Source organism: Schistocerca piceifrons, chromosome 5 (genome assembly GCF_021461385.2).
Source record: "Schistocerca piceifrons isolate TAMUIC-IGC-003096 chromosome 5, iqSchPice1.1, whole genome shotgun sequence".
Lineage (NCBI taxonomy): Eukaryota > Metazoa > Arthropoda > Insecta > Orthoptera > Acrididae > Schistocerca > Schistocerca piceifrons.
In genome coordinates, this window is record NC_060142.1 from 696,383,981 (window position 1) to 696,406,817 (window position 22,837).

Consider the following 22,837-nt stretch of genomic DNA (forward strand, 5'->3'; position numbering starts at 1 on the left):
AGAAAAGAAAGCACGAGAATGCATCCACTAAAGAACTGGATAGAGAGGGATGATCACCTGTAGATTGAAATCTAGGCTAAGAATTTAATTCCATCGGTGATCGCGAAATAAGGAGGATAGGCTATATATATTACTTGCATAAACTATTTTATCGCCAAGAAATCACTAATAAATAGCATAATTACCTTTGCAGGTAGTTTATAAAAATTTAATGTGAATTCGTCCTCTTTTACATATAAATATCAATCGTTAACGGTCGCTGGCGACAAAGCATGCGTTCCGTATTGCTATCCTCTACGAGCTGTAATGAAAGTACGGTCACGTCCTCTTAGCCACTGATTGAAGCTTTGATACGTATCTGTATGATGTCCGTGACTGTAATGAGTACTTGTCTAGCGTAAATGCTGTGTCTGCACCTACACTAGACATCTGTTATATGTATCTTGTGTGGACAAATATGAAAGAAATAAACAAAGAACAACATCAAGGGCAGGGGGGCTCCTGCAGAACGACAAGTCCCTATGGCCATCTGCATTTCCATACGCTACCGCTCACTAATAAATTTGTTTAGCATTTAACACAAGACACTGGCACGGAATCCTAATACACCGTTAAGTCTACTCTCATTACCAAGAAAGTTCTGGTAATAAAAGTTTGCACTTGCACGCCTAACACCATTCGAATGGAGATGTGGAATCTCTTCCTGATGAAGTCAACGTGGGCCTCCTGGACAGTTCTAATAGGCTGCACTAGTGCACGATAGCAGCTTTGTGCAGTGAGGTGTGTGCTACCATCGTGAACAGGAACAACCAAGAATTTGGCGTTGGAGCTGTCCTCTGGCATGAGTGCCGTAGCATTGAGCCTGGCTGCACACTTCCCCCACCGCCACAGCATAGGAGGGGAAGCGCATGAAACCTGCAAACACGCCACATTTACATGGCAATGCAGTCGCGACTGCACAACACTTGGTTTTACATTTCTCATTTTTCAACAATACAGACCACAAACAAAACAAAGTTTCAGTATTACTTAATTATTTTTGGCTAACTCGTAACACTACGCTACTGCGTACGATACTTATTAAAGCCTGTACTATGCTAAGTTGACGGGCTTCACCTTATAAGAATGGATTTTGGTATATATGTTGACCGCGTGTACCAGAATGGAGGCAAAATCAGACTTTCACCCACTCAGTAACAACAATGATACGTCAAGCAAGCCTGAAGTGCAACTACACGTTATGACGGACAAGAAACAACACAGCAGATGCTACCAATTTGTTAATAAAACGGTCGCCAGCCTAATTAGGCATTAACTGAGTTTCTTCCCTGTACAAGTTGCTGTACTTTCATACAAAACAACACGTAATAACACTGCATAATATGGTAACTTTTAGAACCAGAAAATCTACTGAACTAATAATTTCACTTTCTGTACTAATATGGACAAGCCAAAAATACACAGCAATACACTATAATGTTTACCACAAACTTCGTACTGTCCATTGATCTGATTAAAATCGGGCATAGGTTACCCTGGAAATAGCACTTTCGAAACACACATACGATATCAATTTTGAAAAAGGTAAAACACTAATAAATTTTGGTTTTATATTGACTTTAACTTTACTGGTCAAATCAGTTCAGTACACTTCAGAATTTAAATGAATAGAAAAGAAAAAGGGGGGGGGGACCCTGAAACTGTTATGATCACTGTAGTGAAATTTTAATTATTGAGATCATGAAGCACTCAAGATATCCAATATATGATTTACTACTCTTTTTGTCTTATTTCCTGCTCATTTAATTACCATTTTATCTGCCTCAAATAATTAAACTTCATTACTAAACCAATTTCAACATTATCTTCCAACTTTGCCAGACCTATATATTCATTAACAACAAAGTTCTTTAAACATCATTCTAACATAGATAGGTCTGCAGGTAAGTATTATTAACATAAACTTTAAATCTTCATTTCGGGACACTCGGATTGCACAACATGTGGAAAGGACCCTGTCTAGGTTAGTTGTGAGGATAATTAACTAATAGGACAGTTCTGGTAAAATTTAAGTTGTTATTGAACAGTATGGAACAAAAGTAACACTGGTCCACACGAATACAGTACTAAAAGTTTCAAACTGTTCGTGTCGATGCGGCGGTTGGCGGGCGGCGAGATGGCGAGGCGCAAAGCACACATACAATCACAGCTATGGCTCTTGATGTATCGGCACTTTGCTTCTTCTTAGCGTCGCAATACTTTTCCGTTTAGTGCCTATGGAATACTGCCATGCTGTATAGGCGTCGGAAACGGCACATCTGAGGCTCAATGAAATCACGTTTTCCAGGATAGCCTCCTCGATCCAGAGCGTGTTTCTCAGACCGATGCCCAACTCCGACGATCTACTGCTGAGCCCGTTATGCCGTGCCCCGCCCGTGTGCATTTTCCCGCGCTCGCCTGCCATCCACCTTTTACCGCTCCCCTACAGACAGGGTATTCACCAAAGGTTTTGCATTCTACATATCCTAATACATTGCCTACGTATGGACCAGGCGCACAATTACAACTTTAACATCTTACAACAGTTTCAACATTTCTTACATTTCCATTTTGTTATAATATTGCTTGCCTTTTGACATAAACATTAATATTCACATCGAAAATTGTTTACAGTTTCTTTAACATAATGACATGAAAAGAAAAAAAATGAAATCAGAACATCGCTTACACTAATTTATCGAAAATCAGAAGAAAAAATTATTATATGTACAGTTGTTGTTGTTACAAACTGAAGATATAACATAATTTTTATCTGATACATACGGTCAGCATACGGACACACGCAGGCAATTTCACAGATTTGCACACTCAGGTTACCACGTAATCGTGACTTACTTTGTTTCATAACCGAAAAACTCTTTTCACAAACGTATGTTGATCGAAATATTTTATCGTCTTTGCAACATCATTATGGAGATGTAGAAACTCTTCCTGATGAAAACAACATAGATCTTCTGGACAGTTTTAATGTCAAAGAATTTGTCTTTTAAATGGGAGTTATATTGAAAATCAATCAGTTCCATCTGCGCATGCACAGGAGCGCTTTCAACTGAAACGGCAAACGGTCTTGAAAACAGCTCGAAAATAAATGTAAGACTGGCTGTGTCCTAAAAACGTTTAGAAAACTATCCTTGTAATACTTTCAATGCCACAATAAATTCTTCAGACCTCACGCTGTTTTTAATGCCATTGATATTTGGGAAGTGGATGGTGTTTCTTACTAGAATTTGTCCCTTTTACAATGCGATTTTCTCTTTGAATGAAACCCAGTCAGATCAGAGATAGGTTGTTTCTCACCTGACAGTGTCTTACTATGGGTAGAGTGCAGTCAAGTCCACTTAAAATACGAGGGCTCCAATCCATTCTCGATGTTCTAATTATCGCTCCTGTTCTCCTTTTTGCTTCATAAATCCGACAACAGCGAGTTTTAAATCGAAAAATCGTTCCAGGAGTGCCCCTTGACTTTAGCAACGTATTATGCAGTAATATGTTTCCATACTCGTTCAGTTATATCGAAAACTGTTGCAATTGACAGTGGACTAAAGCGTGGGACTCCAGAAAATTTACTGTTTGTATCACCAGTTTCATCACGTGCTCCATGCCTGTAAATTTATCACAAAGTGCTTCTTGATGTAGAGAACAATGAATCTCGTCTGTCTACTGTTGTAATTTTTTGCTCTTATATTGCCAATTAAATCTTTAAATTCATTCTGCGTGGCGTTGAAATGTCGTTCCATAACAAATTTGTGGTACCCGTCGATTATGCGTCTGCGTATTGCATAATAGATACTGAGAATCCTTCTCGTGTTATCCCTCCATTAGCTTTCGTTTTACAGGCTTGCGACGGTAGGTCGCTAGATTGCCGACTTTTGTTCGAACAGCCACTGGACCTGAGAACTTCATTTATACAAGGAAGAAATATTAAAGGGCAAAACAGCACTGATACCACGATTCTGCTGAACTGATAGAAAGTCATGCCGACTGAACAATAATGCACCAGTATGATAAGGCGAAATGTCGCGCAGTACCTGGTACTTCCGAGAAGTACCGAGGAAAGCCGACACAGGTCCAACTTGGGCCCGCATGCAGCCCCAAATCGTGCTCCCGTGCAGTTTGGCATACCGGCTTTTGGAGTTGCGTCACCAGATATCTATGCTCTACAGAGTGCGTTCCATAAATAATGCGACCAATTTTTTTCTGACGCAACGGTACACCACAGCGTGTTGTAACCGGCTGGGCTAAGTGGAGGGGGGGTGTTAGCTTCAAAACGCTCTTTGTCTCATTCGGCTGCGAGCTGCCTGAGAGTCAGGACGTGCGTTTCCGTCAACCCCGTTTTGAGTTCATGTAACACGGCACAATGGATCATTCTGTAGAGAAACGGTACGCTATCAAATTTTGCGTTTAACTTGGGAAGTCCCCCCACCGAAACGTTTCCATTACTTCAGCATGTCTTTGGGACTGATTGCTTGCCCAAATCACAAGTTTTCCGATGGCACAAGTCGTTCATGGAGGGCCGAGAGGAGATCACCGACGAACCTCGCAGTGGACGGCCATCAACCGCACGAGTCGACGAAAATGTGACGCGTGTGCGCGATCGTTTGAACTCAGACTGATGGCTGAGCCTTCAATTGATAGCACAAACAGTAAACATGTCAAAAACAACCGTTTTCCGCATTGTGACCGAAGATTTGAACATGAGAAAGGTGTGTGCTAAACTCACCCCAAAAATGTTGACTGACGAACACAAGCACATGCGAGTGCTTCGGTGCAAAGAAGTGTTGGAAATGTGTGAAAATGATACTCATTTTTTAAACTCAGTTATCACTGGTGATGAGTCGTGGATTTTTGAGTACGACCCTGAGACAAAAAGGCAGAGTTCAGAGTGGAACACCCCATCATAGCCCCATCCTAGGAAGGCATACATGAGCAATTCCAGGATCAAATCCATGCTCATTGTCTTCTTTGATGTCAGAGGCATTGTCCACCACGAATTAGTACCTATTGGGACTACAGTGACCTCAGCTTTCTACTTGTAAGTGGTCAAGAGACTCAAAAGGAGGGTCTCGCGCTGCTGAAGCGACATCAAGGACACGTGGAAAATTCACCACAACAATGTGCCGAGTCACAGTGCCTTCATTTCAACGGCTTCCTGGCCAGGAGCAGGACCCCACTGGTTCCCCAGCCTCCCTACAGTCCTGACGTAGTTCCCTCTGACTTTTTTTTGTTTCCTTGGTTAAAAGGAGTCATGAAAGGAAAACATTGGGGCACAATTGAAAGCATCAAGGTGTGTGTTACATCAGCTCTAACCGACATTCCAGAAAAGGCATCCCAGGATGCCTTCCAGGCATTGAAACACCGCCTCCGGAAGTGTATCGACACAAGAGGGTGCTATTTTGAAAATTTTTGATTATTTGTACGAATATATTCAGTAAATGATTTTTTATGAATTTGTTTGCATTACTTATGGAATGCACCCTGTATGTGCAATTCAGGCCTTACCCGTCCCCTCCCGTGGTTTGTAGGTATGGAGTTGGTGCCCGATAGCGACCTAGGCGTATCCAATCGGATTAATATCAGGCCAATTTGGTGGCAAGACATCGATGTGAGTTCACTACCACGCTTCTCAGATCACTGAAGAACGATTCTGGTCTTTTGAAACTGACGCTTATCCTGCTGGAAAATCTTAACACTGGCAAGTGAGATATCAGGTATGAAGGGATGCAGGTGGTGAACAACACTGTTCACATATTTCACGGCTGTCAAGGTAACTTCGATTACTGGTCCTTTGTAAAATCGCTAAGCTGGTCTACGGCTTCCATACAGTCACTCATTGACCACTCAGGTGTGGCTGTAGAAGACAGCAAAAACACAGCTGAAGTTTTGAATTTCGCTTTGCGAAACAGTTCACACAGGAGAATCGTACACCTATATTGTCGTTTTTGTGATCTTAGGCTTTCCCCGCACGTCTACTGTTTGTCAAGTGCCTATTGTCTGGTGTCGATCTGGGTGCGGTATTTTCCATAATACAATATTTGACAGTGTACCTTGCCGTCATCTTCAGGTGATACCAGTAGAATGAGCGTCTTCGTGACATCCCGTCACGCCGTGACTGATGGGATGACTTTTTTGAGTGGTGGAAAGGGGGGGGGGGGCACTGAGTCGACGGATGCCGGTCCCTTAGTACTCCTGTGACCAGCGTCAGTTGCAGAAGTCCCCTTGGCCGACGCTGTGATTTAAGTTGGCTGAGTGCTGGGTACCAAGCTTTGCTGAGAGCGACCTCAGTGTCCTTGTTGATAAGCCCATCGGCAGATTTTGTTGGTTGCTAAAATTCAGTGTGTCCTGTGTGTTCCTTGCATTTTTCTTCGATTGTCGTACAGTCTCCCCGATATATGCCTTATCGCATTTACATGGAATACATAAACACCTGGTCTATGCAGCCCCAAGTTATCTTTCACAGTGCCTAATAGGGCACGCGTTTTTGGTGGTGGACGGAAAACGCATTTGATGTTACGCCGAGCCAGGATTCTGCCTATCTTGTTAGATACTTTGCCACGTACGGTCGATACGCCGTTGTCTTCTACTCCTCGTCGTTTTGTGTCTTCTGAGCTCGATACGTTCTACCTGAAAACAAGTAGGATTTATCTCTCGTCGTATCCGTTGTTCCTGAAAAACGTGCTTGATGTGGTTAAACTACCTTGGTAGACTTTCTCCGGCCGATATCGTGCGGGCCGTGTTTATCAATGTATGTAGCACGCCTCACGCTGTGTAGGAAGATGGCAGCTGGCAGCGTGGAGATACAAATCTGTATGCGTGGCTGTCCTGAACACAGGAAACAATAGATTCCTACAGCACGTAATTAGTTATGAACAACAACATACCTCGCGAGATATCCACTTCTAAACGCACACTACGTCTTCACTGCAGAAGCCGCGGAAATCACACAAGAACACAGGTCGGCACTCCGAAATATTTCTATCCTCCGCGACCACGCGCAAACTGCTCCACTGTCCAAGTCTTTCCGCCGATTGTGCGTCCTTCACGCCTTCCAACACCTCCCGTGTCCTGTGCCGTCCTGTTCCGAACTCCCCCGTGTCCTCTCCGGAAACGATGCTCCTCCACAACCTCCATACACCTCTCTTAGTAACGAGCGCTGTGATTGGCTAGAGCGCTCCCTCCATGTCTCCATGCCAAGGTACACTCACAAACATAATGAAACGTATTCGAAAAAGTGGAGTTACATTTAAATAACTTTAAATTAAAAAAATATTCCTACGGCTGGACCATAAACACGCTCTAACACACATTATTAGATACATAAACAAATTAAATAAACATGTAAAGGAATAGAACATAAGGTAGGCCAGTAGCCTAATTTCTCTGTGCTTTTTAAAACACAGTAAATATTTAACCAATTTCTTCATGACTAGTATACATCGGATATAACCAAAGACATAGATGAATAAATATATTTACAAGCATACTGCTACCGTTTTTTCGTGTCACTGTGGAGTACTTATGGCCTGACGCGATCGATAGTAATCGGCCGCTTTGTCCTCCAATGGTTCAAATGGTTCAAATGGCTCTGAGCGCTATGGGACTCAACATCTTAGGTCATAAGTCCCCTAGAACTTAGAACTAATTAAACCTAACTAACCTAAGGACATCACACACCCCCATGCCCGAGGCAGGATTCGAACCTGCGACCGTAGCAGTCCCGCGGTTCCGGACTGCAGTGCCAGAACCGCTAGACCACCGTGGCCGGCTTTGACCTCCAATAACTCATGTACTATTCAAGCTACATGCCTGCAATTCACCCCAATTTAGGTTTACACTAATAGCTTTCTAAAGACACAGCGATCGACAAAATCGGATGTAAGCGTTTATATTTTTGAAATTCGTTGCTGCGTGTTACTTGTATAATTTACAGTCAGATACTAAACTTTAAACTAATAAAGATATTGAAAATCTATTTAGAGCATCAGAATCGTCTTGCAAATAACGGTAATGTACATGTTTCTTTTTGAAGTATCATGATTCATCTGGCTACTGTTAATTTCTATACGAACTGTGAAATGTCTGCCATGAAGGTTTCACATAGTCCGCCATCTTTGGCACTCCCGGCATAGACATCTCCTTCATCGACACAAAGCACAGTCCTCGTTACAGCGGAATTCCCAGCCACGCGGCTGGACCATGCGCTGGGGCTACCCCTGTCGTCTGGCTAACGTTCGGCTCCATTTGTTTGCTGCCGGGCCTCGGCTTTGAAGAGCGTCCTGCGTAGCTGCCCGAACCTCGAACATATAATATTTCCAGGGCCCCACAACTCGCTTGATACCGCACAAGGTCACGTGGCAAAACATTGTCACAATCCGGCGACGTGCGTCACTTGCGCTGGAAACCATGACAGCCGTAACTGCCGACGCACCAAAGAAGATACACTGACTTGTGCCCGCTGAGGCGGCCAACGCATGGCATGCTTGTGGGGAGGGGAGGGGGGGGGGTGCAAAGCGTACACAGCCAAAGGCAGCGTTGGCGCGAAGACGCAGCTGACCAAGACAGTACCGGTGGATTTAGTAGGTGCTGAGCAGGGCAAAAAGGGAAAGGAAAGACCGCATTCAAACTGCGGTACCTCCTCCGGAAAACGGCAACGGGAGATGGCAGGAAACAACAGCCACCACGGCAACAGAAGGCGGCACAGAAGACCACACTGAAGGCGCAAGGGCACAGACCAACCAGCCGACAGACAAAGTCTACAAACTCATCAACACTGCCGTTGACCGGCAATTAGAACAGCTACAGGATCGGCTGCTCGAAAAACTGATCGCCGCCATGAAGGCGGCCAAAGAAGAAGACGATGATAACCAACAAAGAAAAAAAGATGCTGTCAAGAACACGGAAGACAAAATAATATTTGGTAATGATCAACTCAAATATGCCCAAAATTTTTTAAGAGCGCTTTTCAAGCAAGCATACAGAAATTTGTAAAAAGTAACGAAATGAATATGTAAAATCCATCTTTGGCCAAAGAGTGCACTGCAAGCAGTAGAATAGCAAGTCCTCCCCCTTAAGGGGAGGGAATAAAAAGTACTAAAAAAAAAAAAGGAAAGACGCTCATTCTACACGTATCACCTGAAGACAACGGCAAGGTATACTGCCGAAATATCGTGTTACGAAAACGACTGCATCTGGCTGGACATCCGACAAGAGTACAAACATACCGTTGTTCGACCATCGGACACAGTCCCATATGGACGACGTAGTAATAGGCATCCCAGGAGCAGAGAAAGAACTGAATTAGTTAAATGCGAACTAGTCGCCAGGTAACGATGGAATTCCACTTCGGTTTCGCAAAGAATACTCTACTAGTATGGCGCTGGCGCCTTACTTAGCTTGCATTTATAGCGGATCTCTCGCCCAGCGCAAAATCCCAAACGACTGGAGAAAAGTTCAAGTGACTCTTGTACAAAAGGAGGGCAAAGTAATGGACCCGCAAAATATCCTTAACATAAGTTTGCTGCACAATTCTAGAATGTATTCTGAGTTCGAATATAATAAATTTCCTTGAGACCGAGTAGGTTATGTCCACGAATCAGCACGGTTTTAGAAAGCATCGCTCGTGCGAAACTCAGCTTGCCCTTTTCTCACATGATAACCTGCAAACTATGAATGAGGGCAACAGGCAGATTCATTATTTCTTTACTTCTGAAAGACATTTGACACTGTGTGCCACTGCAGACTGTTGACGAAGGTACGAGCGTATGGGACAGGTTCCCAGGTATGTGGGTGACTCGAATATTCCATAAGTAATAGGAGCCAGTACGTTGTACTCGACGGCGAGTGTTCATCACAGAAAAGGTATTGACAGGAGTTCCCCAGGGAAGTGTTGCTAGACCACTATTGTTTTCTGTATACATAAATGATCTGTAGGACAGCGCGGCCAGCAATCTGCTTGCTGATGCTGCTTGGGTACGGGAAAGTGTCAAGTTGAGTGGCTGTAGGGGGATACAAGGTGACAGACAAAATCTATAGCTGATGTGAGGAACGGGAGCTAGCTCTAAATGTAGAAAAGTATAAGTTAATGGGGATGAGGAGGAAAAACAAAACCGTAATGTTCGGATAAAACATTAGTACTTTCCTGCTCGACACAGTCACATCGTTTAAATGGCAGGACGTAACGTTGCAACGCGATGTGGAATGGATATTGATCGGACGTAAGCAGGTTGAAATGGATGTAGGTTGCAGTTCCTATGCAGAGATGAAATGACTTGCACTGGAGAGAGTTATCATGGAGAGGTGCATGAAACCACTTGTCGGACTGAAGACCGCAGCAACAACATCTAGGAACAAATTGCCAGTTAATACTGAATGTCTTGAAACTACATCACTGGCACTAGACGTCCCACAGGTTTCGAACAAGAATTACTATTACGTCTTTTTTAAACAAAGACATATTTGTTGTAAAAGTCCGTTTGTACAAAATTTAAGTTCCGCTGCTGACAGCCTGTGACACCTTGCGTGCGGAGAAGAGGAAATTTTCGGACAGTCGGTGATGACAACTCGCGAGTTTGTGTAGGACTTAACGATGTTGACGAAAATGAAGAGGAGTACGCATTTAAAGGGAGTGAAGCGGATGTCGTCACCAGAGATTTGTTGCTTTTGGCGTCGGCTTCCAAGTGGCAGCAGCGGTGCACGTGTAAACTATTTCGAAGATACGAGCGAGAACGTTTGTTGTCCGACAAGTTTCGCTTGCACTTCCTGTGCGCTCTCCTGCAGCTACATGAGTTATCTCCAGACAACAGGTCGACCTTTCAACATTACTGATAGGCGTCGTAACTGATACCGTTATCTCCCGAAAAAAGATAATAATCAGTTCATAAGTATTCCATTACGATATTCAAAACAACATTTCTGTTTTCCTTACGAGCCGACGTTATCACGAAACATTCTAAAACTAGCTAGTAAAATTCCACTTTCTTTTTAAAACGAGCTTCATAAAAGAACTGCAGAGGGGACATAGACTTACTTTCCTCATGTTCAAGTGAATTTTGTTGATACCTTGGAAAAAACAGCTACATATTTGTGAAACGCAGGAATATAACTGTCATTGCTGTTCCTTTCACTCACAGCATTTTAAGCTGTGCTCTTAACTTACTGCTTAACCACACAATCGCGACATATTCGGAAATAAGCTGCCAAATTTTTGTGATAGGCAAGCATCGTTTCACTTGCTGAAATGTAATATTTCGTTTTTTAATCAGACGATAGAAAATCAAAGAAACCACGTCTGAGAGGGACCGCTCTTACATACAAATAACATCAAACATTCCAGAATATGCTTCTATTACATTGATAAGAACTCCTTGAATTTGTTACAAATGAGAACCAGAATTTATTAGAAACGTGGAGATGATAACTCCGTAACTGGACGTCTCTAACCACTTTCTTTTTCGTTCTTTCTATCTGTTTCATAGTCGTGTTTCTGAAGCACTTTTGTGTGGATGTTGGATGACATCTCTCAAATTCAGTCAATGAAAATGTCACTTAGTTTTTTTGCTACAGAGGGTGGGCACTCTATGACCCGAACACGCTGACTGCACCAGCAACCACTAGATCCCGGCGAACACCTACAAAATTCAGCAACAATGTCTTTCATGTTAAGATCTGCTGCTTGCTTATACAGGCGATTTGTCGTTAACTGATATTTAGTTATGACAAATCGTAGCAAGAGAGAGGTGTTTGTGGTAGATCTTGAACGTGTTGTTAGCTTGAAACGGCATACTGTCGTGACGCGAAAGTTATGTATATTACGAATACAATGAAGTACGACGAAATCCAACATGGCGTCTCCAGAGTTCTTTATTCATTGACTACTATCGACAGCTGTCGACTGCTTTATGGTCGCATCTGGGAGGCGTCATTTTGACGTTACTTCACAACAAGATTTTACAGTGTGTTCAACATAAGAATAAATCTGATGTAATCATTACATCATGTATTCTTCCACGTTTGCTTGAATCTGATTGGATTTCGTTTCACGTGAAGCCGAAGCCAAGCTGTGTCTAGCACAGTCAAGTACGATCATAAAGATACGCTTTATGCTGTGTTGCACTGACATAGACTGTGGGACAACAGTTTTACCGGCACATTTAACTTGGACAGCACTGGCCAGCCAGCCGCAACCTCCAATGATGTGAGCAGTTGCAGTTCATGCGTAAAAAGAAACGAGCAGAGAAGAGTCGGGAAGTTATTGCTTATCACACATTTCAGATAACCACGGTGTATAACAGAGATAGAGGAGCATCTTATTATGTCTACAATGCCGTTGGTTCTTAGGACGAGGAGTCGTAAAGTAAATGAATCAGAGTATGTGTCTGTATGGGTTAAAGGTGCACTTAACTGTGCTAAGATTAAGGTGGTTGGTGATGTTACGCATTATTATAGAAATTGAAATAAATTACCCCTCTTTTCCTTATTTCCGTCATATTTTTATTGAAAATATTAATAAATTAAATTACAAATTATACAAACAGCAAAAAAAAAAACCTATTGGGTCATGGTAAATGACCCATCCCCAGTCATTCAGGCACTGAATCACCAACAAAGAGGGGGGGAGGTAACCAAGCCATTGGGGGGGGGGGGGGGGGGAGCTTTGCTTCCATCCCTGATTATATATACATGTAAGTCAATTTGCTGCCAGTTAATATAATATATATCTTCGATGTGCTAGTACACTGTTGTTGTTGTGTTCTTCAGTCCAGAGACTGGTTTGATGCAGCTCTCCATGCTACTCTATCCTGTGAAAGCTTCTTCCTCTCCCAGTACCTACTGCAACCTACATCCTTTTGAATCTGTTTAGTGTATTCATCTCTTGGTGTCCCTCTACGATTTTTACCCTCCACGCTGCCCTCCAATACTAAATTGGTGATCCCTTGATGCCTCAGAACATGTCCTACCAACCGATCCCTCCTTCTAGTCAAGTTGTGCCGCCGGCCAGAGTGGTCGAGCGGTTCTAGGCGCTACAGTCTGGAACCGAGCGACCGCTACGGTCGCAGGTTCGAATCCTGCCTCGGGCATGGATGTGTGTGATGTCCTTAGGTTAGTTAGGTTTAAGTAGTTCTAAGTTCTAGGGGACTTATGACCTCAGCAGTTGAGTCCCATAGTGCTCAGAGCCATTTGAACCAAGTTGTGCCACAAACTCCTCTTCTCCCCAATTCCATTCAATACCTCCTCATTAGTTATGTGATCTACCCATCTACTCTTCAGCATTCTTCTGTAGCACCACATTTCGAAAGCTTCTATTCTCTTTTTGTCTAAACTATTTATTGACCACGTTTCACTTCCATATATGGCTACACTCCATACAAATAATTTCAGCGACGACTTCTTGACACTTAAATCTATACTCGATGTTAACAAATTTCTCTTCTTCAGAAATGCTTTCCTTGCCATTGCCAGTCAACATTTTATATCCTCTCTACTTTGACCATCATCAGATATTTTGCTCCCCAAATAGCATAACTCCTTTGCTACTTTGAGTGTCTAATTTCCTAATCTAATTCCCTCAGCGTCACCCGACTTAATTCGACTACATTCTATTATCCTCGTTTTGCTTTTGTTGATGTTTATCTTATATCCTCCTTTCAAGACACTGTCCATTCCGTTCAGCTGTTCTTCCAGGTCCTTTGCTGTCTCTGACAGAATTACAATGTCATCGGCGAACCTCAAAGTTTTTATTTCTTCTCCATGGATTTTAATTCCTACTCCGAATTTTTCTTTTGTTTCCTTTACTGCTTGCTCAATATACCGATTGAATAAAATCGGGGAGAGGCTACAACCCTGTCTCACTCCCTTCCCAACCACTGCTTAAAGCTGCTTGCCCTCGGGAAAAATTACGGCTGTAGTTTCCCCTTGCTTTAAGCCGTTCGCAGTTCCAGCGCAGCAAGACCGTTTTGGTTAGTGTTACAAGGCCAGATCAGTCAATCATCCAGAATTTTGCCTCTGCAACTACTGAAAAGGCTGCTGCCCCTATTCAGGAACCACACGTTTGTCTGGCCTCTCAACAGATACCCTTCCGTTGTGGTTGCACCTACGGTTCGGCTATCTGTATCGCTGAGGCACGCAAGCCTCACCACCAACAACAAGGTCCGTGGTTCATGGGGGGAGGGCTAGTATACTATGTGCGCCGTTCTAGGTACTTTGCCTTGAGGTAGCGACACACTAGTTTTACTAGCGTCGCAGGGACGAAAAAATCCTTATCAGGATTGCTCAGCCGGATGTTGCGGTTAGCGATAACTGGCAGCTATATAACAATGAATGTAACTCCATCTTCTGTCTGGAGCATGGGACTACGCCTGCTCAATATCCAGTTGTCCAAAGAGCACGCATGTCCGTAATAATCGTTACGAGACGAGTTAAAAGTGCTGCTGTATTTTGTAACACGAAAGTTACTCGATTGAAGCAGGCCTGAAGATGACGTAGTGTATCGTCGAAACTGGTAGACTAAAAATAAAACCTAAATAATGGCGATTGGTATTGTTTTATTGGGCAGCTATGTAAGTCACGTTTCTGATTAGACGGCGTCAGTCGTGGAGCCGCCGCACGTGCAGCAGCATCGACACAGACCAGTGATGCCGCTACAGGCGGTGTTAACATGGGATTGGCGTGATGTCTCTTGGCTGGTGACTAAGTTTTTGTCTGGCGTGTTTATTATTAAGATAAATCTGCCGTCAACCCGGAGGTTAGTTTGAATGCTGCAGTGCTTTACTAGACGTAGCACTGTCGGAGGTGGTATGGCCTTGCCTACCTCCGACCACGCACTAACCCGGCCCGTATCACCGATGAATTACGGCAATAAGTGCCCATATTTTTAAACGCTTTATTTTACTTCCTTATAATAAAAGTAGGTAACATTTAATAAAATTTTGTTTACTAATTTAAGCACCAAGCGATGGTACACCCTTGAGTTTTGAATCATTATCTCACCAACGTAATCAATATTACTCAAGCCGTTTAAACCACAAATGACAGTTGACTCTTATGGACTCCATGAAATTAATTACAAAGTATAGAATTCTGGTTAAAAAGTAAAAAAGCCTCGTATTGTAAACTTCTAAAATTTAGAGGTCTGAATCGAACAAAATTTTCCTGCGTGTTCCATAGGTGTATGGCATGCAATAAAATGTTGCGACCCACGGGTTGAGAAAGCGTAATCTATGTGCTTGGTGTACGCTGTACTATGTGCTTAGTGTACGCTGTACTATGTTTATTCACGAAACGCTTTGCCTTTTCGCGGACGATGTAGATTTCGGATGTAACTTGCCAGGAAATCCGGCGAAGCATGGGTTAAAGCTTGTGTGTATGTCGCACACTAGGACTCACTACTTACATAACGCCTACTTTATGGCCTCAAAAAATTTTAAAGTTGGCAGCAAAATGTGAATCTATCCTTGACATTTTCCAGCAATTTCGTTTGAGTTTGTGATTCTTGGTTGTTTATAAAAGACTGGAATATCATTGGATTAACAATTAAATGTTCTGCTTATAGATTTTTGACAGTCGTAGGGGAGTTCACCGTATCGGAACATCACTTCCGTATGTTCTTCTTGTTATTGATATTTTCCTGTTATTTCGCATTCATATGTTTGAAAACATGTTGTAACTAGTTGGCTTCGACAAACAACTATTAAGTTAAGACAGTTTTGTATAATTCGATTGTAAACTTGAGGAGTCTGACAGACACGATGATATACAAAATCATATGATACCGGTTAGGGGTTAAATAAGTTTTTAAGTAAAAAAGCTCAACAATTGTAGCTGTCAGCTATATACTACACTGAAGAACGGAAGAGTAACATGCTGTCGATATATATTCAAAAGCGTCGATTTCATTGTCTCCACTATCAATGGCTGAAATACATTTCGCAGCTTGAACTATCAAATCCATCGCCACAACCTCAGCTCTCCCAACGTCTGAAAAGGCGTAAAGGATTAAACTGGCTCCCTCTTCAGCAAAGTGGGTGACCTAGGTGTAATGGCACTTCAGACATTTCAACATATGTCAAGCAATGCATAACAGCAGATTACTGTTCTGGATTAAAACATAATGATTCCTATTCTATAACATATATTGACACCCACCCTGGAAGATATAGTGTGGATATGTGGGAAGTGGTTCCACTCAGTGCAGCCCAATCTGAAAGTCCGGCAATTCCTGAATGGAAGAGATTTGTGCTGTCTGTCAGTGATAGAATTAATGGTGAGAGAAGTGGATAACCTTTTGGCTAAGCGTTAAACTCGCATACTTCGGAGTTCTATCTTAACAGGAATCCTTTGCAACGAACACATCTGTTTTAAGTGACAAATATGGTCGTTTCGGTTGAAAAACGGTCATTTAGTCATAGAGTCACATTATGTACGGGGTGGTCCATTGATAGTGCCGGGGCCAAATATCTCACGAAATAAGCATCACGCGAGAAAACTACAAAGAACGAAACTCGTCTAGCTTGAAGGGGGAAACCAGATGGCGCTATGGTTGGCCCGCGAGATGGCGCTGCCATAGGTCAAACGGATATCAACTGCGTTTTTTTAAAATAGGAACCCCCATTTTTTATTACATATTCGTGTAGTACGTAAAGAAATATGAATGTTTTAGTTGGACCACTTTTTTTCGCTTTGTAATAGATGGCGCTGTAATAGTCACAAACGTGTAAGTACGTGGTATCACGTAACATACCGCCAGTGTGGGCACTATTTGCTTCGTGATACATTACCCTTGTTAAATTGGACCGTTTACCATCTGCGGAAAAGGTCGATATCGTATTGATGTACGGCTATTGTGGTCAAAATGCACAACGGGTGTGTGCTATGTATGCTGCTCGGTATCCTGGACGACATCATCCAAGTGTCCGGACCGTTCGCCGGATAGTTACGTTATTTAAGGAAACAGGAAGTGTTCAGCCACATGTGAAACGTCAACCACGACCTGCAACAAATGATGAGGCCCAAGTAGGTGTTTTAGCTGCTGTCGCGGCTAATCCGCACATGAGTAGCAGACAAATTGCGCGAGAATCGGGAATCTAGAAAACGTCGGTGTTGAGAATGCTACATCAACATCGATTGCACCCGTACCATATTTCTATGCACCAGGAATTGCATGGCGACGACTTTGAACGTCGTGTACAGTTCTGCCACTGGGCACAAGAGAAATTACGGGACGATGACAGATTGTTTGCACGCGTTCTATTTACCGACGAAGCGTCATTCACCAACAGCGATAACATCAACCGGCATAATGTGCACTATTGGGCAACGGAAAATCCACGATGGCTGCGACAAGTGGAACATCAGCGACCTTGGCGAGTTAATGTATGGTGCGGCATTATGGGAGGAAGGATAATAGGACCCCATTTCATCGATGGCAATCTAAATAGTGCAATGTATGCTGATTTCCTACGTAATGTTCTACCGATGTTACTACAAGATGTTTCACTGCATGACAGAATGGCGATGTACTTCCAACATGATGGATGTCCAGCACGTAGCTCGCGTGCGGTTGAAGCGGTATTGAATAGCATATTTCATGACGGGTGGATTGGTCGTCGAAGCACCATACCATGGCCCGCACGTTCACCGGATATGACGTCCCCGGATTTCTTTCTGTGGTTCAGTTGAAGGATATTTGTTATCGTGATCCACCGACAACGCCTGACAACATGTGTCAGCGCATTGTCAATGCATGTGCGAACATTACGGAAGGCGAACTACTCGCTGTTGAGAGAAATGTCGTTACACGTATTGTCAAATGCATTGAGGTTGACGAACATCATTTTGAGCATTTATTGCATTGATGTTGTATTTATAGGTAATCACGCTGTAACAGCATGCGTTCTCAGAAATGATAAGTTCACAAAGGTACACGTATCACATTGGAACAACCGAAATAAAATGTTCAAACGTACCTACGTTCTGTATTTCAGTTTAAAAAACCTACCTGTTAGCAACTGTTCGTCTAAAATTGTGAGCCATATGCTTGTGAGTAGTACAGCGCCATCTATCACAAAGCGAAAAAAGTGGTCCAACTAAAACAGTCATATTTCTTTACGTACTACATGAATATGTTATAAAAATGTGGGTTCCTATTTAAAAAAAAAAACGCATTTGATATCGAGTTGACGTATGGCAGCGTGATCTAGCGGGCCAACCATAGCCCCCTTCAAGCTAGGCAAGTTTCGTTCTTTGCAGCTTTGCGTTTGACGCTTATTTCGTGAGATATTCGACCCGGTCACGATCAATGGACCACGCTGTGTACTAGGTGACACAGGGAAACAAGTAAAATTGAAATAATTATAAAAAATGAAGGTTCGGTACAAAACTTCGAGGTTCGAAACAGAGGCGTGCATGGAACCTGCGCGCCCCGTGTGGGACCCCAGCCATCGGCCAGCCGGGGGCCACCACACTGCTGCAGGCGCGGAACGAAATCTCTGCGGAGCGTATGCAAGCAGTGTTTTACTTCGCACAGTGCTTACCGACATACTACTTAACTTCCGTGGTACATTAAAATAAATGATGGCTGTAACATCAGGAAGAAGATGGATACTTAAATCTCCACCGTTGCTTGCAATTGTTAAAGCGAGTTATTGTTACGCGGATGTAAAAATCTCTATATCTTACGATGCAATTAATTTTATTAAAGGCCGTACTACTAACTACCGAATTTTTGTAATACTGTATGAGGAAATGGCAAGCATTGAAAAGTTTTTGTTGGCACACACTAGAGTTACACGGTTATACCACGGCAGAAGTATTTTCACATTGCACACTCCTTTCACATTTTGAAGGCGTCGTTCTCTGTATGCAGATAATACATCATGCCAGCATGGAGCACAAATATGTTATATAGCGTAGCTGTTAATAAATTTGGTGCATTATTCACATAAATTTACGTCCTTTCGCTATTATATGATCAAACATTGACGACATTATACTGATATACGTCGCATTTACCTCGTAGTGCAACATATCTAGAACGTGCCGTGCTGAGGCATAAACTTTCTTAGTTATCGAGGCGTCTTGTCGCGGTTCTCGCGGCTCCCCCCGTCGGAGGTTCGAGTCCTCCCTCGGGTATGGCAGTGTGTGTTGTACTTTGCGTAAGTTAGTTCAAGTTAGATTGAGTAGTGCGTAAGCTTAGGGACCGATGACATCAGCAGTTTTGTCCCATAAGACCTTACCACAAATTTCCAGATATTTAATCAAAATATAAATTTCATCTATAAATGCATCTTTTTACATATATGGGAGTGCTTACCTTACTGTCCGCCGCATTCTGAACACAGTGTTCCTATGGCTGGTACGCTCATGGGACAAGCAACTTCGAATCACTGTCAGCCTGTGGCTGGTACGTTGGTTGGTTGGTTTTGGGGAAGGAGACCAGACAGCGTGGTCATCGGTCTCATCGGATTAGGGAAGGATGGGGAAGGAAGTCGGCCGTGCCCTTTCAGAGGAACCATCCCGGCATTTGCCTGGAGTGATTTAGGGAAATCACGGAAAACCTAAATCAGGATGGCCGGACGCGGGATTGAACCGTCGTCCTCCCGAATGCGAGTCCAGTGTCTTACCACTGCGCCACCTCGCTCGGTGTGGCTGGTACGCTCATGGCACAAGAAACTTCGAATCACTGTCAGCCTCCATAATCTTGGTAACCCCTTGAAATACTTAATTGCCAGCTACCTGGTAATTCCAGTTCTCAGACAAGCGTATTTTTCCGAATTCACGTAAAACTTCAACAATTTGTTCCTGGTGCATAAACACGATTTTAGCATGACACACAGTGTATTCCAGCGAGTCTCAACGTGCTACTTTACGGTAAACTACGGCGGTGTTTCGTTGATTCCAACGATGGTTGAACATTACGGCAATATTCCTGCGACCATTTTTGATCAAGGGTGTAACATAGAACAGTGCTGAAGAATTGTTTGTTGTATGGAAGCCGTCAACAGTTCTGTAGGAACTTTTTCATATATGCCCCCTGATTGGTAACGAACGTAACTTTCAAGAGGTGCCGGCCCGTGTGGCCGAGCGGTTCTAGGCGCTACAGTCTGGAACCGCGCGACCGCTGCGGTCGCAGGTTCGAATCCTGCCTCGGGCATGGCTATGTGCGATGTCCTTAGGTTAGTTAGGTTTAAGTAGTTCTAAGTTCTAGGGGACTGATGACCTCAGATGTTAAGTCCTATAGTGCTCAGAACCATTTGATCAGTTATGTCCGAAACAACATGCGATGATGCATTCTGTTTGTCATTCCGGCACCGCTCAGGCAGCTGGTGGAGGTATTTCCATGTAGGGCATATTTACATAGAGTGAAATGGAGCTCATGATATATCTGCCATGTCTCTCACAGATTAACGATACAGGAACGTGTCTGATAATGTGCATCCATTTGTCGGTTTATATCGCCCCGTAAGCGACCTTTTATCTTCAGTAACACAATGCCCAACCCCAGCACACACTAACATTTTCAGCTCCGAATAAACTCCCCTGAGCGATCATGGAACGAATTTGTTCCACAACAATTTAGTATGTTCAGTAGTATTTACACAGTCATACTGAGCACTCATTATGGAACCCAGCTGCTATTTGTATCAGTGCTTGCAGAGTAAACAAATTTTTTCAGTTAAAACATATTTCTGCATTAGTTTGCATTTTCAACTCTTTTAGTTATTACTGTACAGTTGTTCTGTAAATTAGCTGAATCCAAGTGTGTTTAATGTAAATGTTTGTGATATGACTGAAACAATGTACCAGACATTTCTTGTCTAACACACAATTACATCGCAGTCTTTCTGTACTATTTGTTTAGAACGTATACTAAAGACGTCATTATGTTCGAAGGCGTAGAAAATATGTGACACGCCGAGGAGAATTTGTGAGAAAAGATCTTGAAACAACACCTTTTTCATTGAAGTTAAAATCTTCTGGGTTATTAAGCCGTGTCATGTTTCTTCTAAAATGGTCGTCGTTTCGACCCCCCCTGCTGGGATCTTTCTCAGGATCATCTGGTGTCCACTACTGCTAGAACACTGTAGTGGACACCAGAAGATCCTGAGGAAGATCCCAGCAGGGGGTCGAAACGTCGACCATTTTAGAAGAAACATGACGCGGCCTAATAACCCAGAAGATTTTAACTTCAGTGACAACGGCCACGATAGCCTGCAGACTTACCTTTCTCATTGTTAAGGATATACAGTATAGTGTCCTGTGATCTCGTTAGGAGAAACAGTAACAGCAGAATGAAAGTGTATTCTGAAAAACGTAAGAGATGTAAAGATTTTTCTTTCGCTTTATGGCTAGTTTTTTATTCTATGTTTCTTTCCGCCCTGTAGTTTGTATATAAGTAAGCTCTCATTCTTGCTGAACTCAGAGTGAAATCGTTTTCGTTACCTCAAGAAAGTATGTGGAGTGGGTGGTTATCCTATTGCAGTGATTCCCAACCTGGGGCTAATTACCCTCTTAAAGGTACAGTGTAACTTTCTGAGGGGTAAAAGTATAAGTGCTCAATTGTGTTTCTGTCACGAAACTAAATTACTTTTTGAAGATCATTACATTCCTGTTACCACTATTTCTTAGGACTGTAGTACTAATTACATAAGTTAGGAATAATTGGTTTTTTTCCAAATATTTGTTTTAACACTTGACGTAATTTTGTGATGGTTATAGTACGATTGATCCATGACAGTCAAATTGAGAAATGTGAATCACGTGCGCTTAAAATGATGATGATGATGTTTGGTTTGTGGTGCGCTCAACTGCGCGGTCATCAGCGCCCGTACAAATTCCCAGTTTGTTCACAGTCCAGTTTTTACACAGTCCAGTCTAGACGCTGTCACGAATGATGATGATGATGAAATGCTGGGGACAACACAAACACCCAGTCCCTAAAAATCTCATGAAAAGGCCTCCTCCAAGGTGTAGGTAGACCGTAAATTGCTTCAATATTCGCTTTGCTACAATAAACGAACTAATTGACAACACAGCAGTAACTGTGTAGTGGCTACTAACTGCTGTAGCACCTACACTGTATTATTATTATTACTGTTATTATTGGCAGCAGTCAGAAACAGAGCATTGGCAGCCAGTAAGGATTCCAGCAGTCGAGTGATTTACAAACAGTAGGCCTACATGTCATTTGGTTGATTTTCAATAGGGGTGGAGGATGTGGGTGAAGCAAGTGCAGCTTTAGGAGGATTGGTGCAGACGAAGCATGTTTTGTAACAAGTTTCTACCCTCAATGTGGATAGTTCCGTTTTCTTTCTAGTTTAGGTAACACTCGCAATCCACTGAGAATTGCTTCATCCTTCTATGAAAAAGGTTGTTAGAAATAAACAGTACCAATTGCCTCACTGACTGATTCGTTCGCGGTTTAATGGAACATCTACAAAAACTAAGGATCACTTGTCTTTAGTTACTTCAAAAATGGAAGTGTTTAAAGAAAATTCTCTTGCTCTTTAAAGCTTAGTTAGTTGATCAAGATGTTTATGTTTGTGGAGGGAGGGGTCTACTATCTAAAACCTCTTTGCACTCAGGGTTAATGGTCTCGGGAAGGCTGGGAACCACTGTTCTAATCGATATAGAAGTGAAGGGATTGGCAGATGACCCTCAGCAGATACAAATGTAAACTATGGCGCATATACTGTCGGTATGAACAGTATTTTCTGATTACACGATTGCCAAACAATCTGTGGAAAGAGTCATATCCATAAAATGTCTGGAAGTGTGCGTATAGAGC

At 42.8% G+C, this 22,837-nt stretch overlaps 1 non-coding gene across 1 annotated transcript; it reads left to right on the top strand.

Moving 5' to 3' along the window:
- Positions 1–20,119: 20,119 nt before the first annotated feature.
- On the top strand, positions 20,120–20,203 carry Trnas-gga. The gene is given in 2 exon segments: positions 20,120–20,159; positions 20,169–20,203. It is a non-coding gene; the product is annotated as a tRNA-Ser (tRNA).
- Positions 20,204–22,837: the final 2,634 nt, after the last annotated feature.